The 16,509-nt window shown below is 35.0% G+C and overlaps 1 protein-coding gene across 1 annotated transcript in view; it reads left to right on the forward strand.

Moving 5' to 3' along the window:
* TENM3 (teneurin transmembrane protein 3) overlaps positions 1–16,509 on the forward strand; it is a 3,501,974-nt gene that overhangs the window by 1,086,498 nt on the left and 2,398,967 nt on the right. Inside the window, exon 4 of the mRNA XM_056802938.1 lies at positions 13,699–13,752. The gene's annotated coding sequence lies outside the window, so the exon portion shown is untranslated. The remainder of the gene's footprint in view (positions 1–13,698; positions 13,753–16,509) is intronic.

The following is a 16,509-nucleotide window of genomic DNA, read 5'->3' on the forward strand; positions in this document are numbered from 1 at the left end:
TTATTGCCTTTTGAGGTAGTCTATATTGGTGGGTGCTGAGGAGAGGATGAGTCTTGCATCTAGACTGCCTCCATGTTTATCCAGAAGCCCCTTCAAAATCTTTTATAATTAGAGAAATGCAAATCAAAACATCCCTGAGGTACCACCTGAAACCTAGCAGATTAGCTAATATAACAGCAAAGGAAAGGAATAAATGCTTGAATGGATGTGGCAAATTTGGCAAACTAATACACTGCTGGTTGAGTTGTGGATTGGTACAACCATTCTAGAGGGCAATTTAGAATTATGCTCAAAGGGCTTTTAAAGACTACCTTCACTCTGATCCAGCCATACCACTTTTGGGTTTGTATCCCAAAGAGATGATAAGGAAAATATGTGTACAATGCTCTTTTTGGTGACAAAAAAATGGAAAATGAGGGGGCATCTATTGTTTGGGGAATGGCTGAACAAATTGTCTCATCTCTTGGTGATGGAGTGCTATTGTGGTAAAAGGAATAAAGAGCTAGAGGAATTCCAAGTGAAGTGGAAAGATATCCAGGAATTGATACAGAGCAAAAGGAGCACAACCAGGAGAACATTATACAGAGATTGATACACTGTGCCACAATTGAATCTAATGGACTTCCCTATTAGCAGCAATGCAGTCATCCAGGAGAATTGTGAAGGACTTATAAGAAAGAATGCTGTCCACATCCAGAGAAAGAACTGTAGGAGCAGAAACACAGAAGAAAAACAACTGCTTAATAACATGGGTTGATAGGGATATGATTGGGGATATAGACTCTAAACAATAAACCTATTACAAATATCAAAACTATGGAAATAGGTGTTGATCAATGACACATGTAAAACCCAGTAGAACTGCAAGTTGGCTATTGGTTGGGGGAGGGGAAGAGGGGAGGAAAAAAACATGAATCATGTAACCATAGAAAAATAGTCTAAAGTAATTAAATAAATAAATATTTAAAAAAACTGAAAATTAAGTGGAAAATGAAAAGTAACCATTTTTGAAAATCAATATACTTTCTAAATATCTATTTTCACTAAATATTTGGAAAAAATAATAATCAATTTTTAGTTAATTAGTAAAAGTAAAAATCATCCAAAACCTATGTGACAAAATTGCTAGTGTCCTAGAATAAATGCTAATTTGTTCTGTGTTCATTTTATTTTAGGAGTGGGAAATTAATTACCATCTGAATTAGAACTGGAATTAGAACTGAATTAGAAATGGAATTCTTTCAGGAATGAGAATTACAATAATACTTTCTTGATGTCATTGTTATTTGCCTGGATTTGGCTTGGACTCTTATGATTTTAAAATAAAAAATTATAAGATAGTTTGGCTTATGGGTAAATAACTCATTTAAATCTGTATCCAAGGTCCTGAAAGATGCAGATGTTTCCTTCTCAGCAGGACTTTTATTCTATTGGAAATGCAAGAATATTTCTGCATAGTTTTTCTGAACAACTTTTAGCCACCTTTTATCAATATAAAGATGAAAAGCTGGAAATCCACTTTTCTTTAGTGTCTTTAAATTAATTATATGACATTTACCAATATTTATACACTAGATAGTCTCCCACCTCATGATGTTTTACAAAATTGTAGTTATAAGTTGACTGTTTGCAACTTGCTATATAAAGTGATTATGTTTCCATGTTAGCATGTTAAGATTATTTAAGAGAACAGCTAGGTGACTCTGGATGAAAAGGTAAGCCTAGAGTTGGAAGGAGCTAGGTTCAAATCTGACTTCAGATACATCCTAGCTCTGTGACCCTGGGCAAGTCACTTAACACCATTGCCTAGCCCTTACCACTCTTCTACCTTGGAACAATTACTTAGCACTGAATCTAAGACAGACAATAAACATAAAGACTAAAAAATAAAAATAAGATTAAAGAACTATAGCATCTACTATAGAGTGTAGCAGATAAAGAGACTGGCTTAAAATCATGAAGTTCTGTTTCTGACACATATTACCCATGTAGTATGGATGAGGTTAAAAAGGGGTTATTTTTTAAAGGGTTGGACTGGATTATTTAAGAGTGTGGTTACCAGGAGTATAATTTATTCCAAAGTGATTTATTTAAAATTTATTTATAAAATGTAGAAAGAGTGAAGTAAGAGAAACAGAGAGAAGATAGGGTAAGATATCTAGCTTAAGCATTAAGTAATTTACTCCAGGCCCCATGCAAGGAGAGTTAGTCTTTAGGCCTCTGCAAAGCCAAGGACCTGGGGAAGTCTCTTCAGAAAAATCCAGCATGAAGAGTCAGCCTTTTCACTCACCATGTGTCAGTTCAAAGGAAGAAATTTTAAAACAGCTTAATCAGGAAACAGGGTCTTGGGTCCAGTCAGCACATTCTTCACCAGCTTCCTCTTCAAAGAATGAAGAACTGCCAGTAGAATTCCATTCAGGAAGTTGTAACACCCTCTTAAAGACATTTCTTGCATCACTTCTTGTGCCTTCCCCTAATTCTTCATCTACTAATCACAGTTGAAGTCCTGCTTTAGGACTGCCCTGGAGGCAGTCAGTTGATTTTGATTTATCACCCACTATTACACACCGGGTCACAGACCTCCCACTTAATAACCAAGTGGGATATTTGCACTTTGGGTGATTAGATATAAAAATGGGCAGATCTCCATACTCAACTTTTAAGTAGGGTATTTACACTTTTGGTGGTTAAAATCTAAAAATAGGCAGGGGTTAAAATTTAATCTTCACAATCGGGGGGAGTTAAATTTTGTCTTCACAAGTAGTAGTAAGGCACTCATCCCCTCAGTACAATAGGCTCTCTATAAGACTTTAAGTTGCAGAAAGGTGCTGATATGAATTGCTAAATGCAATTTTCTCTCTTGTAAAATGAGGAATAATAGGTCTGTTCCCAAAGTAAACAAAAATTCAAGGATATTATTTATTGCCAATTAGTTGTAACTAATGAATAGCTGAAATAATTCTAGTATAAAACTTAACCAACTTCTTCTTCATGTTTTACAGAGCCCACTTGTGTTTTATGCATATTATCACATGATATAAATAGAAAAAATATTTTCAGTCATAACTAGTTTCCCTGATGGTTTTGTATTACAAGAGTTAGAATAAAACTAAAAGAGAAATTAAAAGACAGATGTGTAAATATTTTCTTCTTCTTTTTGCCTTATTATAATGTTAATGCTCAACATCATTTCTACTATACTATGTTATCTCCATGGTGAGGCAATTAGTGGCACAATGTATAGTTCTCAGGCTCTGGAATAAGGAAAAACTGAGTTCCAATTTGAACTTTAACACTTGCTAGCTCTGTGACCTTGGAGAAATCATCTAACTTCTGTTTGCCTTGATTTCTTTGACCATAAAATGGGAATCACAATAGATACTACCTTTCAGGGTGGTCATGAAAATCAAACAAGATATTATGTGTAAAGTATATAGCATAGTGCCTGGAACATGATAGATACTTTATGAACACTAGCTATTAATAATAGTAATAATTGTAATATTCATGCTCCTAAGGAATGTAAGGTCTAGCTTTTTCTTTTTATAAGTACAAAATAATTATTGGGGAGAAAGTGACTGCAATGTACTTCATCTATTGTTCCAAATACATCCCAATTTTGTTTTCTCCTTTAACAATATGTAGAATGCTTTCCTGTCCTTAAAGTTCTTTTGTTATAATTCTCTTCATATCTGAAGAATACTATCTCCTCCAATAAGCCTTTGGGCATGGTTTCAAGTTGCTCTCCAAAATGGTTGTATCAGTTCACAACTCCACCAACAATATATGAGTGTTATAATTTTCCCATATCTCTTGTTATATTTCTCATTTTGTCATGGTACCAGGCTAAAAGTTTTGAAATGGTACAACAGAATTGCTTTGTCTTTCTCTAATTAATGGTGATTTGGAGCGTTTTTATATGACTAAAGACAGTTTTAATTTATTCATTTTAGACCTGCCTTTTCTTAGCCTTTGGTCATTTATCAAGAAATTACCTTTCCATTGTTAACTTGGAAATAACACAGAACTACCAAAGTAGTCAGAAAATCCAAATCTTTAATCAGGAAAGGGAAAAGTCCAATATTTTACCCTTTTCTCAGTGTCTGGAGTCACAGCTTTTACAGGGTTTATACTCTGAACTCTGGGGATATTATCCCTGGAAGTGCCACCACACTAGATGACTCCAAAGAACAAAAGAATGTGGGGAACCTATATACCATTTGGGGAGATCCACGGGCAGGGAAAGATGATTGACATTACCATAGCTACAAGGAAATGGGAGTATTTAAATTATACTGACAGAACACAATCAAGCTTGGGAAAAGAATCATAGCTAGAAGCTAGCATCTAAGGCAGGAGGTCTCCAAACTCTGGCCTGAGGGCCACATGAGGTCCCCTGAGGCCATGTATCCAGTTCCTACTGCACTTCCAGAAGGGGCACCTCTTTCATTGGTGGTCAGTGAGAGAAGCACTGTATGTGGCAGCTGCAAAGTGTGGGTGTTGCTCATGTACAGTACTACTTACAGTGACATAATCTTTTGTGCCACACCTTACAAGAAGGCGTGGTACAAAGGATTATGTGGCTACACAATGGAAGAAGTCAGCATGGGGTGCAGAGATCTGGGGGAGGGTTTCCACACTCTGTATACTGCTGCCTGGTTAGGGTTAGGGTTAGGTTTTGGTTCTTATAGTCCAGCCCTCCACGTGTTAGGGTTTGGGTTTTCGTCCACCACCAAGGAAGACCCATAGACAATGCAATCAAGGAAAAGGGTTGTTTTATTGAACTGGTGCACACCAGTGGAAACTCAGCCAAGAGAGTTCCAAGTTCCCTCCTGAATGCTGGGTCTTATATATTCTCCAGCATGTATGGCCCCCCTTCCAGTCCTTTATCTGTTACATACCATTGTTGGAACCTTGCCACCATGTATGGCTCCTCTTGGCCCTTATCTGTTACATATTATTCTTGGAACCTTGACATTTTTATGTTCCTGGGGTCTTCTTGGCCTCTAAGTTCTTATCTGGTACCCACTGCAGCTGGGATCTTGGCATATTTGTGGTTCTGAACCTCCAAGGCAAGGCTGTTTCCTGCTCAGGCCTTCCTCACACAGGTCTGAGGGACAATGAACTAGCCCACTGTGTAAAAAGTTTGGGTAACCCTGGTCTAAGGGAAGGGGCTGCTTACAAAGGATACTAAAGGATGGTCCCTGCCCAGGTGTGAGTCTTCTTGGGAAAGGGTCTCTGATACAATAGACAAAAAGACAAAAAGGGAACTTAGCATATGTTTAGTCCCATCTAACTAGGATTGTTATTTACCTTAGGGTCGATCATTCAGTCTGAAACTGCTAGTCTGACAACCTTTGGAGACTCCAATTTACTAGCTAGTCCTAAAACTTGGGGTTCATCAGATCTTACTAGGCTACAAGTTTGGGGTTTCTAGATTCTATGTTGATACCATGTTTGTACCAGACTACTCCCTTTATTTTTATTCTATTAAGATTGACCTACTTGCTATGCATAGAATTTGGCTTTTCATTACCCAGACCTGTGAATACCTGGATTCAATCCTTCCTCACATCCATCTCTATAGAATCCTTCAAATCTAATCTCAAGTATTATGTACTAGGGGAAGCTTTTATTTTCCCATGTATTCATGGTATCTAACATACTTACTTATAGTAGGCTCTTTAAAATGCTTGCTTAAAAAGAAAATGACCTACTTGAACAAAAATATTTATAGCAGCTTTTTGTAGTGGCAAAAAGTTGAAAACTGAGTTCATATCCATAAATTGGGGAATGACTAAACAAGTTGTGGTATATGATTGTAGTAGAATACTGTTGTGCCAAAAGAAATGATGAAGAGGATAATTTCAGAAAAACCCTGGGAAGACTTGTTAATTAATGCAAAGTGAAGTGAGCAAAACCAGGAAAACACTATATTATAATAACAGAAATATTATACAGTGATCTACTGTAATTGACTAAGCAATCATCAGCAATGCAATTTTCCAAGATAACTCTAAGAATATCATGATGAAAATGCTATCCAAAGCCAAAGAAGGAACTGTTGGAGTCAGATTGCAAATTACAGCATTCCACTTTCACCTCATTTCCTTCATGAATTTTTAATTGAATGGGCTATATGTATCTTTTTTCCACAACATTAGAAATGTGAGAAATATATATTTCATGACAGCACAAGTATAAACTGCATAAGTATATTTCTTACCTCTGGGAGGAGGTAGCAGAAGAAAGGAAGAAAAAATGTTTCAAGATGAAATTTTAAATGTTAAGTTTTAAAAAAATTTTAAAAATTAAATACATGTCAAATTTAATTGAATTATGAAAAGAGAAGGAAAAAAATTCCTACTACATAAAAGAATTAGAAAAAAATAGTTATACGTATAGAAGAACTCCAGAGCTTACAAATATAATTTGTTCTAGATGTGTGGTATAGGATGTATGGATCTGAATAAAAATTGGGAATAGCTCCTGTGTCACAAAATTAAAATTTTTCTTTTAAGAATGGATATTGGTAGTATATGTAAATAAAATTATGTCATGTGTCCATCTAGCTACTTATTTTATCTATGTAAATGCACATATATGTGTATATATATTTATATATATTATATATATAGTTATTTGTGCTCAGTTTTGATGAAATGTTCAATACAGAAAAAAGGGAGAAGTTTCCTAATTAAGATCTAAGAGTACATAGAGGCCTCAGTAACATTGTGTTATGTTATTTAGACACACATACACAAAACTACCCTGAATTGTAAATTGAACTAAGAGCCTTTAGCTTCAACCACTTCAAGATAATAAATATTTTTCATGTGTATTTTTGTTTCTTTTTCACCTTCCCCACCCAATACATTTAAATATGATAAAAAGAGAAAAATAATTTTTAAGAAGGAAGGAGAAAAAGTAAAAAGTTAAAGGGTTGAGGGAAAAGGAAAGGCTATGTTTCCAAGTAGGTACTTTGTACAAAGTCTACAGTATGGATTTACATATGTACCAAATGTCTGGAGAGATAAGAGTTGTGTGGTAAAGTTAGCCTTAGAATTAAGAAGTCTCAAAGTCCTGCCAGTTACTTAATAGAAATATCACAACAAATAATTTTCAATTATTTTGAAATTATAGATGAAGTGCTGATCTATATTACTAGAGGGACTACCTACATCAGAAATTCCTTGCAAAAATGATGCAATAGAACAACCCTTTAAAACACACACACACACACAAACACCAGCTGAAATAGTTTTCATTTACAGTTTGAAAAATCTTTCCAGTATTTATCAAATATTATTAGATGAACATACATACCTCCAAAATAGTAGTAGTAGTCTCTTGGTGACCAAGGATGACAATTGTCTTTGTGCGTTTTCATCCATGATGTATAGATGAGTATGCACAAAGACACCTGTACATGAAGATTTAAGTGGAAAAGTCGATGCACAGAGACAGTCCCACTCTCTCGGCTTTGGAAGCCTGGGTCCAATGGCACAAAAAATCATTACACCTGGAGACTTCCTCAGCTGCATTGGATGGCCCTGTTGTCTTTTGTGCTCCAACACGCCCTAAGCACTCCACAGTGCCTTGCTGCATCGCCATCTCAGCCGTTGAACCTTCTTATTGGTTTCTTCTGTCTGTTCAGCCGAAGCAGTCTTCACATGCTGGGTGAGCAAAGCCTTGGTTCACCAGGGGTCGATGACCTGATGGCTACCCTCACGAGGTTTAGCTGGCCTGACGAAGCCTTGTCCAGGGTGTGGCCACTGCCGCATGCTAGCAGCTACTGGGAGCCACAAGTGAGAGCTGGGTGTCAGGTGAGGGTCAGAGGCTGGAGAGCTGCCCTAAGAGGACACTACAGGCCCTCCATACCAGAGATACTACCCCTCCCTGAGCACCCCATACACCCCCAAATAGTAAAATATATTATGTATTATAAATATTATAAATAAATATAATATATAAAACATTAATTAATTAATTAATATTATTATATATAACAAAATATTAAATAATTAAAAATATAAATATATTAAATATATAAATAAATAAATATTATAAACAATATGTATTATAAAATGCTTGACCTAAAAATAACAGGACAATCAAGGTTGACTAATTTTATACTGTGATAAAATTCACTTTGTTTCATGTGACTCTAAAAGTAAAAGCAATTATTTAGAGCTAAATATTGCTCAGATTTTAGAACATGAATTACAAAGTATACATGACAAATAAAATGATGATATATTATTAATATTTCTTTAATCTCCTTTTATAAGCCATGTATAGGTGCATAAAATTTCTTATTATGAATAATTATTTTTGTTTAGGTAAATCAAAGTTGGTGCTACTGCCCCTGCTATGACTAGGGATATAGTGTGCCATGCTTTTTTTTTTCCAGGCATCATGTCATGCTTGCTGTGATCCATCCATATTTTTGTTACTTGATCCTTTGGAGAAATAGCATATATTATCAAGAACACAGAATGGAAATATGGATTAACTTTGTAGTCAGGGAAGAGAAATGAAACTGGGATGAAACATCTGAATCTAAATTAACTTCATAAACAAGATCTAATTGGCTAATTATGATGTACCACAGGAATTACAAGATACACTTATCACCAAACTTAAAAGAATTTTGGCTTTTTGAATCTTATTGAAAAAAATGGGCCATTGAGAAAATGATCTAAACTCATAGGTGATAACCTCAAAAAACAAACTTTAATCCTATATCATTAGAATCAGAATGGAAGATCAAGCATGAAGGGATCTATATATTATACTTGTCAGTGGACATTTACTAAAAGCTATAATATGAAGAAAGGCAAAAATAGTTCCTTCCCTCAATAACTTACAACTAATGGGGAAAAACAACTTGTAAAACACATCTTCATCAGATTGGAAATAAACTCAATGAGCATGAACTCAGATAATAGGGGAAGAAGAAGGAAAAAATATTTCAGAAATGCAACTGTTAATTCTCTCTGTGAATCAATCCTACACCATTCTTAGCTGGAATAATCTAACCTTAGAAAACAATGGTGCCCAAAAAGGACAATATCCCAACAAATACAGTATGATATCAAACTATCATACTACATAATGAATCTACGTTCATCCATTTTATATTAAGCACCCAAGCTTGATGATAGTGAAGTTAATGGTGCCTAACTTACTTCCAGAGAGTACCTCACACTGGGAAATCCTGGCTCATTATGGATTATTTTGTAACATCAGTCATGCTATGAGGTGACAAGGCTTTAGAAGACAAACATTATGGATCAATCTTCAGTGGCCAGCCCTACATGTAGCCAAAAATGCTCATTGGCAGAACAAAACCGAAAGCTCTTAATGAATTCTGTTTCCTTGGCAGCATACTGTCAAATTATGCAGTAATAGCAAAGAACTAGAAAACCATACCAGGAAAGCAGCATGTCTTGGCAAGCTAACTGATTGGGTCTGGCCTGAGATTTCCAACAAACTGAAAAGCAGAGCTGTATTATTAGAATGAGCTTAAGTGGTAACACAGTTTAATGGTTTATCCAAGGGTGACCCCTAGAGTTCCTATTAATGGCTTGGCTTCTTATATGTTTCACTGGGAGCTTCCTGAACAGTCAGTGGGTCAACTAATTACTCTAGAAGGTCAGTAAAATGGCAAGTATTGACTTTTCTATCCTAGAAACCCAATTCCTACTAGACCAACCTATCATCCAGGGTTTTAAAAAAGGATATGTGTTTTGTGCAACAACAGAGGAAAGATTACAATATTCTGAAGATATATACAGATGTCCTGAAGCAGTTGAAGGAATGTCGGGTCTTACTTTCTCACCCCGGATTATCTTAAAGTCCATCTAGAAATAAATGATTTTTGTCCAATCTGAAGTCCAAATGATCAGAAAAATGGAACTATGTTAAAATTTTGATATATTTTTAAAGGGGAGGGCAGAAGCATGACTCAAAGTTGTGTGATGGGAGATGGTAGTTACAGTAAGTAGTCTTTAATTTCCATCCAGTTTCATATTTGGAATTTTCTTTTCTCTCCTTTCCTTTCCTTTCCTTTCCTTTCCTCTCCTTCCTTCCTTCCTTCCTCTCCTTCCTTCCTTCCTTCCTTCCTTCCTTCCTTCCTTCCTTCCTTCCTTCCTTCCTTCCTTCCTTCCTTCCTTCCTTCCTTCCTTCCTTCCTTCCTTCCTTCCTTCCTTCCTTCCTTCCTTCCTTCCTTCCTTCCTTCCTTCCTTCCTTCCTTCCTTCCTTCCTTCCTTCCTTCTTCCTAGAGATCAGACAGGAGAAAAGAACCTACTTGTACAAAAATATTTATAGTAGTTGTTTTTGTGCAGGGAAAGTATTGGAAACAAAAGAACTGTCCATCAACTGGGGAGTGGCTGAACAAGTTGTGGTATATGATTGTAATGGACTACTATTGTGTCATAAGAAATGACTAATATGTGAACATCCTAGTGTAAACAACAACATGGAAATGGGTTCTGAGCAAGGACACATGTAATACCCAATGAAATTGTGTGTTGGTTGTGGGACGAATGGGTGTAGGGGAGGGAGGGAAATAATGTAATTATTGTAACCAAGGAATAATTTTATAAATTAACTAAATAAACTTATTCAAATGGAACAAAAAAAGAAATGACTAATATGATGATAAGAAAAAAAATCTAGAGAGATTTATAAAATGATACAAAGTGAACTGAACTGAACCAGGAGAATGTCAGAGTAACAGCAATAAAGTGTGAGGATCAACTGTGAATGATAATCAACAAGGCAAGGATCCAGGACTACTCCAAAAGACTAATGGTGAAAAAAAAAAGATATTCACTGCTATAGAAGGAGTTGATGAAATCGGAATACAGATTGTTGCATACCATTCTTCACTGTATTTCCTCAATGGATTTTTCTCCAGTGTAAGCAGTCTTCTAATGCTTGGGTAGATATCCCCCTAACTAACCAATCAACTTGAGGTCCATCAAGTACCCCAAACCTGCTTTGACTCAACTGCTGAGATGGTTTTACCAGGCCTTTTGGTGGAGACAAGTACTTGTGATGAAAGGGCTTGCTGAGCCCTTTTCAGAGCTGTTCATCTACCTTTGGTATCCACCTGTCATAAAATTCTTACCTTTGGCATCAAGTAATATAAAATTAATCAGAGAGGTAGAGAATGCTAAGCAAGAAATAAACATTACTTTGAGGAAATGACAAGGAACTGAGTTTGAAAGGAAACCAGGGATTTTAATTTAATATTGGTGAGAGAGGAATTCATTCCAGACTGAGTTGGGATTGGGAATGGGGAGATGGAAGCTGGACAAGAGAAACAGAATGTTCACTAAAGGGAACAAATAGTTGGCCAGATTGACAGGCATAAATAGAGGAACTGAAAGTTATATATATATATATATATATATATATATATATATATATGTATCTTGTACATATGTAATTCCTTGTATGTGGTCCTCTTCATTAGAAAACAAGTTTCTCAAGGGCAAGGACTAAGTTTTTGTGTTTCTATATTCTTCAAGTACTTGGTGGTACAAAATTATACCCTTGATAAATGTGTATTGGTTAATATGAAAGAAGTATTGTGGCAAAACTGGGACACTCATGCATTGTTGAAGGCCTGATCCAGCCATTCTAGGGGGCAATTTGGAACTATGCCTAAAGGGATGCTCTCCTTTTGGGTCTCTGGGCAGAGGGGCCAGTTATGTGAAAAAGTGACTTCAAATGTGTAGGAGAGGGGGAAGGGAGAAGTCCCCTCCATCACATGTGTCTTAAGTTTGTCAACATAGCACTAAAAACTAGATCCACAACCCTACAGCCCAGGGTATTGGTCACTTTCTATGGATCATTTGTGCCCAAATTGTGCTAATGCCTTTCAAACTCAGATTGATCAGTCACAGTAGAACAATTTTGGGGCAACAAGGTTTTCAAAAGCATTTTATTTTTATATCACTTTGAAAAATAGAAAACTGAATAGTTGCATTATTTCTGTCTTCATGTCCCTCAAGAATATAAATTTCTGTAGGACAGAGAGTTCATTTACATTTTTGCAACTCATATAACAAGCAGCATAGTAATTTGCACAAAGGAGATAAGAAATATTTCGGAAATGGAGGTAGAATGAATCATAAGGCAAGGGTCACACATTTTACATGAGAAGATATCTTAGGGAGAATTTATTCCAACCTCCTAATTTTATAGATGTGGAAACTGAGGACCAAAGAGTTTAAGGGTCTTGAAGTCACAGTCAAACAATAGGGGTGGCATTTGAACTGAGGTTTTCTGAGTAAATTCACTATTCTTTCAACCTTATCACACTTCCCCTCCTACAATACATGAGAATTCTACTTTGCTATTTTAAAAGAGAGGAAAGGATTCTTTTTAGAATTTATTGTGACATGAGAATATATATAATAAAGTAAAAGTTTAAGCATTGTAATCAATATTTTACATAATAGTGTTTAAAAAAATTTTTAAGCATTTATAAAATTGGTGATTCACATATGCAAAGGATCAGAGGGCAATTTTTCCAAAAAGTAGAATCTCTTTCAAGTTAGGCTTCAGAAGGTGGAAATAGCTTTGGATTTTATTTCTTAAGAGAAAAATGTTTAATATCATTAATTTAAAAATTTCTCTGGGGTTTTACATCTTAATCTAGATATGTCACTATTGTTTCTGAAATGACCTAATACTTATATTGACTAAAGTTATGGCATATTTGGAGAGGAGGAAGCTTTGCCTCATTGTTGTCTCTAGCAAGTGCCTTCTTTTAACCTTTCTGACCTAGGTAATTATCTAACTCACCATTTCAAGATGTAAACAAAGACAATTGACTTAAGGACAAACAACTGAAGACCCTCACTCACCCACCCCAAACCATTGCCAATTGTGATGAAATCTGATTTCATTTAAGTTATTTCATTGTCCAGAAGTAGATGTGTCTTCAAATGATTCAGATCCTATTTTTCTCTTGGCATTTTCCAAATTACTTTCATGGTTTAAAAAAATTATTTAATCAAAATAAATTAAGAGAGTGATTGAAATGAAACAAAAAACATTCTAAATTCACTCAAGGCTAACCAATTATGATATTTTTCATTACTATGGTGAGAAGAAGAGATTCATATACTTTTTTAGGTTCTAGCAAAGGTTTTCTCTCTCTCTGCCTCTGTCTCTCTGTTGGTCTTTCTCTTTCTCTCTGTCTCTTTCTATCTCTTATTTCTCTTTCTCACTGTCTGTCTCTCTTCCTATCTATCTCTTTCTCACTGTCTGTCTCTCTTCCTGTCTATCTCTTTCTCATTGTCTGTCTGTCTCTTCCTCTCTCTGTCTCTCTCCCTGTTGGTCTATTCTTTTCTCTCTCTCTCTTTCTCTCCCTGTCTCTGTTACTCTGTCTTTCTCTCTCTCTCTCTCTCATAAACACACACACATACACACACAACTTTGTCCTATAATTGAAACTTTTCTTATGCTTTTTCAGTATTTTCCAAGTTATGGTGTGCATTCAGACATAATTTTCATTCGCCATTTGTAGTTCTTAATTCATGCAAAGAAAGTAAAATGGGGACATTATGGTCATTATATTTCTTATTTATGAATATAAAAAAGCTTATTAGTTGTTGCAATTCAAAGTGTATTATATTTTAAATTAATATATTCATGTTTTTTCTGACTTTTTTACAGGCAATAACTTCTAGCTGCTGTTGTGGGTATAGATTTTGCTGCAAGGAAATAACAGTAAGTGTTTATGTTATAATGTCCTAAAATGATAACATCTTGATATTTGTTACTCTATTACTGGTTAAGTCCCTTTTTAAAGTGATTATGACTTAGCTCTTCCTGTTACAACTCATCCCATAATGTATCTATGCTAATGGTATGTCACAGAGTGTTAAAAGTTTATTGTAAGTTCATTTTAATGGTGTGGAAAGCATAGAAGAATCACAAAGTCTATCAGGTTCCTTTACTCTTTTTTAAAACAAATCTCAGTAACTAAATTTCATGTCAGCTTTTGGATATAGCTATGTGATTTTGTTTGATTAAATGGTCAGTGGAACTTTGCTTTAAAATATATTGTCTATTGATTTCTAATTGTCCTTATGATGTACTAGTGGCAAAGTGTGGTAGGAGGAAGACTGATTTGGAAGTCCAAGGATCTTGGTTCTAATCCTGTCTCTGTTACTTACTACCTGGGTTTAGGGAAGTCACTGACTCTCTTGAGGTCTAAACTAAATACTAATCTTTTTGGTATCTTTCAGATATTAATCTTAGAATATGTAATTGATACCTCAACTTATTTAAATATACTTTATTCAGCAAGACAGTCTATGATAAACCCAAAGATCCCAGCTTTTGGCACCAAAATCCACTATTTGATAAAAAGTGCTGGGAAAATTGGAAGAAAATATGGGAGAGATTAGGTTTGGATCAACATCTCACACCCTACACAAAGATAAACTCAAATGGGTGAATGACTTAAATATAAAGAAGGAAACTATAAGCAAATTAGGTGAACACAGAATAGCATACATGTTAGATCTTTGGGAAAGTAAAGACTTTAAAATCAAGAAAGAGCCAGAAAAAATCACAAAATGCAAAATCAATAATTTTGATTACATCAAATTAAAAGTTTTTGTGCAAACAAAACCAATGCAACCAAAATTAGGAGGGAAGCAACAAACTGGGAAACAATCTTCATACCAAAAACCTATGACAAAGGTCTAATTACTCAAATTTATAAAGAGCTAAATCAATTATACAAAAAATCAAGCCATTCTCCAATTGATAAATGGGCAAGGGACATGACTAGGCAATTTTCAGTTAAAGAAATCAAAACTATTAATAAGCACATGAAAAATTGTTCTAAATCTTTATAATCAGAGAGATGCAAATCAAAACAACTCTGAGGTATCACCTCATGCCTAGAAGACTGCCTAGCATGACAGCAGTGGAAAATAATGAATGCTGGAGGGGATGTGGCAAAGTTGGGACATTAATGCATTTCTGGTGGAGTTGTGAATTAATCCAAGCATGCTGGAGGGCAATTTGGAAGTATGCCCAAAGGGTGTTAAAAAACTGTCTGCCCTTTGATTCAGCCATAGCACTGCTGGGTTTGTACCCCAAAGAGATAAAAGACTTGTACAAGAATATTCATAGCTGCACTCTTTGTGGTGCCAAAAATTGGAAAATGAGGGGATGTCCTTTAATTGGGGAATGGCTGAACAAATCGTGGTATATGTCGGTGAAGGAATACTATTGTGATCAAAGGAATAATAAACTGGAAGAATTCCATGGGAATTGGAATGACCTCCAGGAATTGATGCAGATAGAAAGGAGCAGAACCAGAAGAACTTTGTACACAGAGACTGACACACTGTGGTACAATTGAATGTAATGGTCTTCTCCTTTAGTGGCAATGCAGTGATCCTGAACAACTCAGAGGGATCTATGAGAAAGAACACTATCCACATTCAGAGGAAAAAATGTGGGAGTATAAACAGAAGAAAAACAACTGCTTGATTATATGGGTTGAGGGGATATGGCTGGGGCTCTTGTCTCTAAATGAACATCCTAATGCAAACAACAACATGGAAATAGGTTTTGATCAAGGACACATGTAATACCCAGTAAAATTTTGTGTCAGCTACAGGAAAGGTGGAGAAAGGGAAGAGAGGGAAATAATATGATTTTTGTAACCAAGGAATAATGTTCTAAGTTGACTCAATAAATAAATAAAAAATAAAGTTATTAGACCTTTAAAAACATATATATATACATACATATATATACTTTATGTATAATGGAATCATTTATAGGTTAAACCTATAGTGAAATACATATACATGTATGTGTAGATATATACTTATCTTCTAATATACCCATACATTCTAATCCATCCATTCATCCATCTATCTCTCTATCTCTCTATCTCTCTATCTATCTATCTATCTATCTATCTATCTATCCATATATATTATTAGCTAGATTTGATACATCCATGTATATAGAAGTAGGAAAAGTGTAAGTTGGAGGAAATTCCTAATTTTCATCTATATTTGTTTTTGCAAATTATTTTTATTATTTTCTTTGAAATGAACATATATAGCATTAGAAACCCTGATTTTTAATACATAGTACTGAATATTATTTACTAAATCTAAAATATCAAGAAGTTGATAAACTGCCATTTTGAATCATACATGTACATCTCTTCTTTCCATTTTTTCTTTCCTTTTGTTGGAAGAGAGTAACTAGACCTATGATTTCATAGATTTCAAGAAGTCCACTAAAATTTTTCCTCTCCCACTAAAGACTGGCAACTCTTTTGAAACTTAGAGTCTTAGAGAGTTCCATTTAAACTGGGAAAAATACTTTTAAGAAAGGTCATGTTCCTCACTATTACAGTGAGTAATTGGAAGTATTTGTTGTTTTCAAATCATATGATTTAGAAAGTCTTCTAGTCCAAACTATACAGAGGAGAAAATTAATTCCCAG

The sequence above is a fragment of the Monodelphis domestica genome, chromosome 6 (genome assembly GCF_027887165.1).
Source record: "Monodelphis domestica isolate mMonDom1 chromosome 6, mMonDom1.pri, whole genome shotgun sequence".
Lineage (NCBI taxonomy): Eukaryota > Metazoa > Chordata > Mammalia > Didelphimorphia > Didelphidae > Monodelphis > Monodelphis domestica.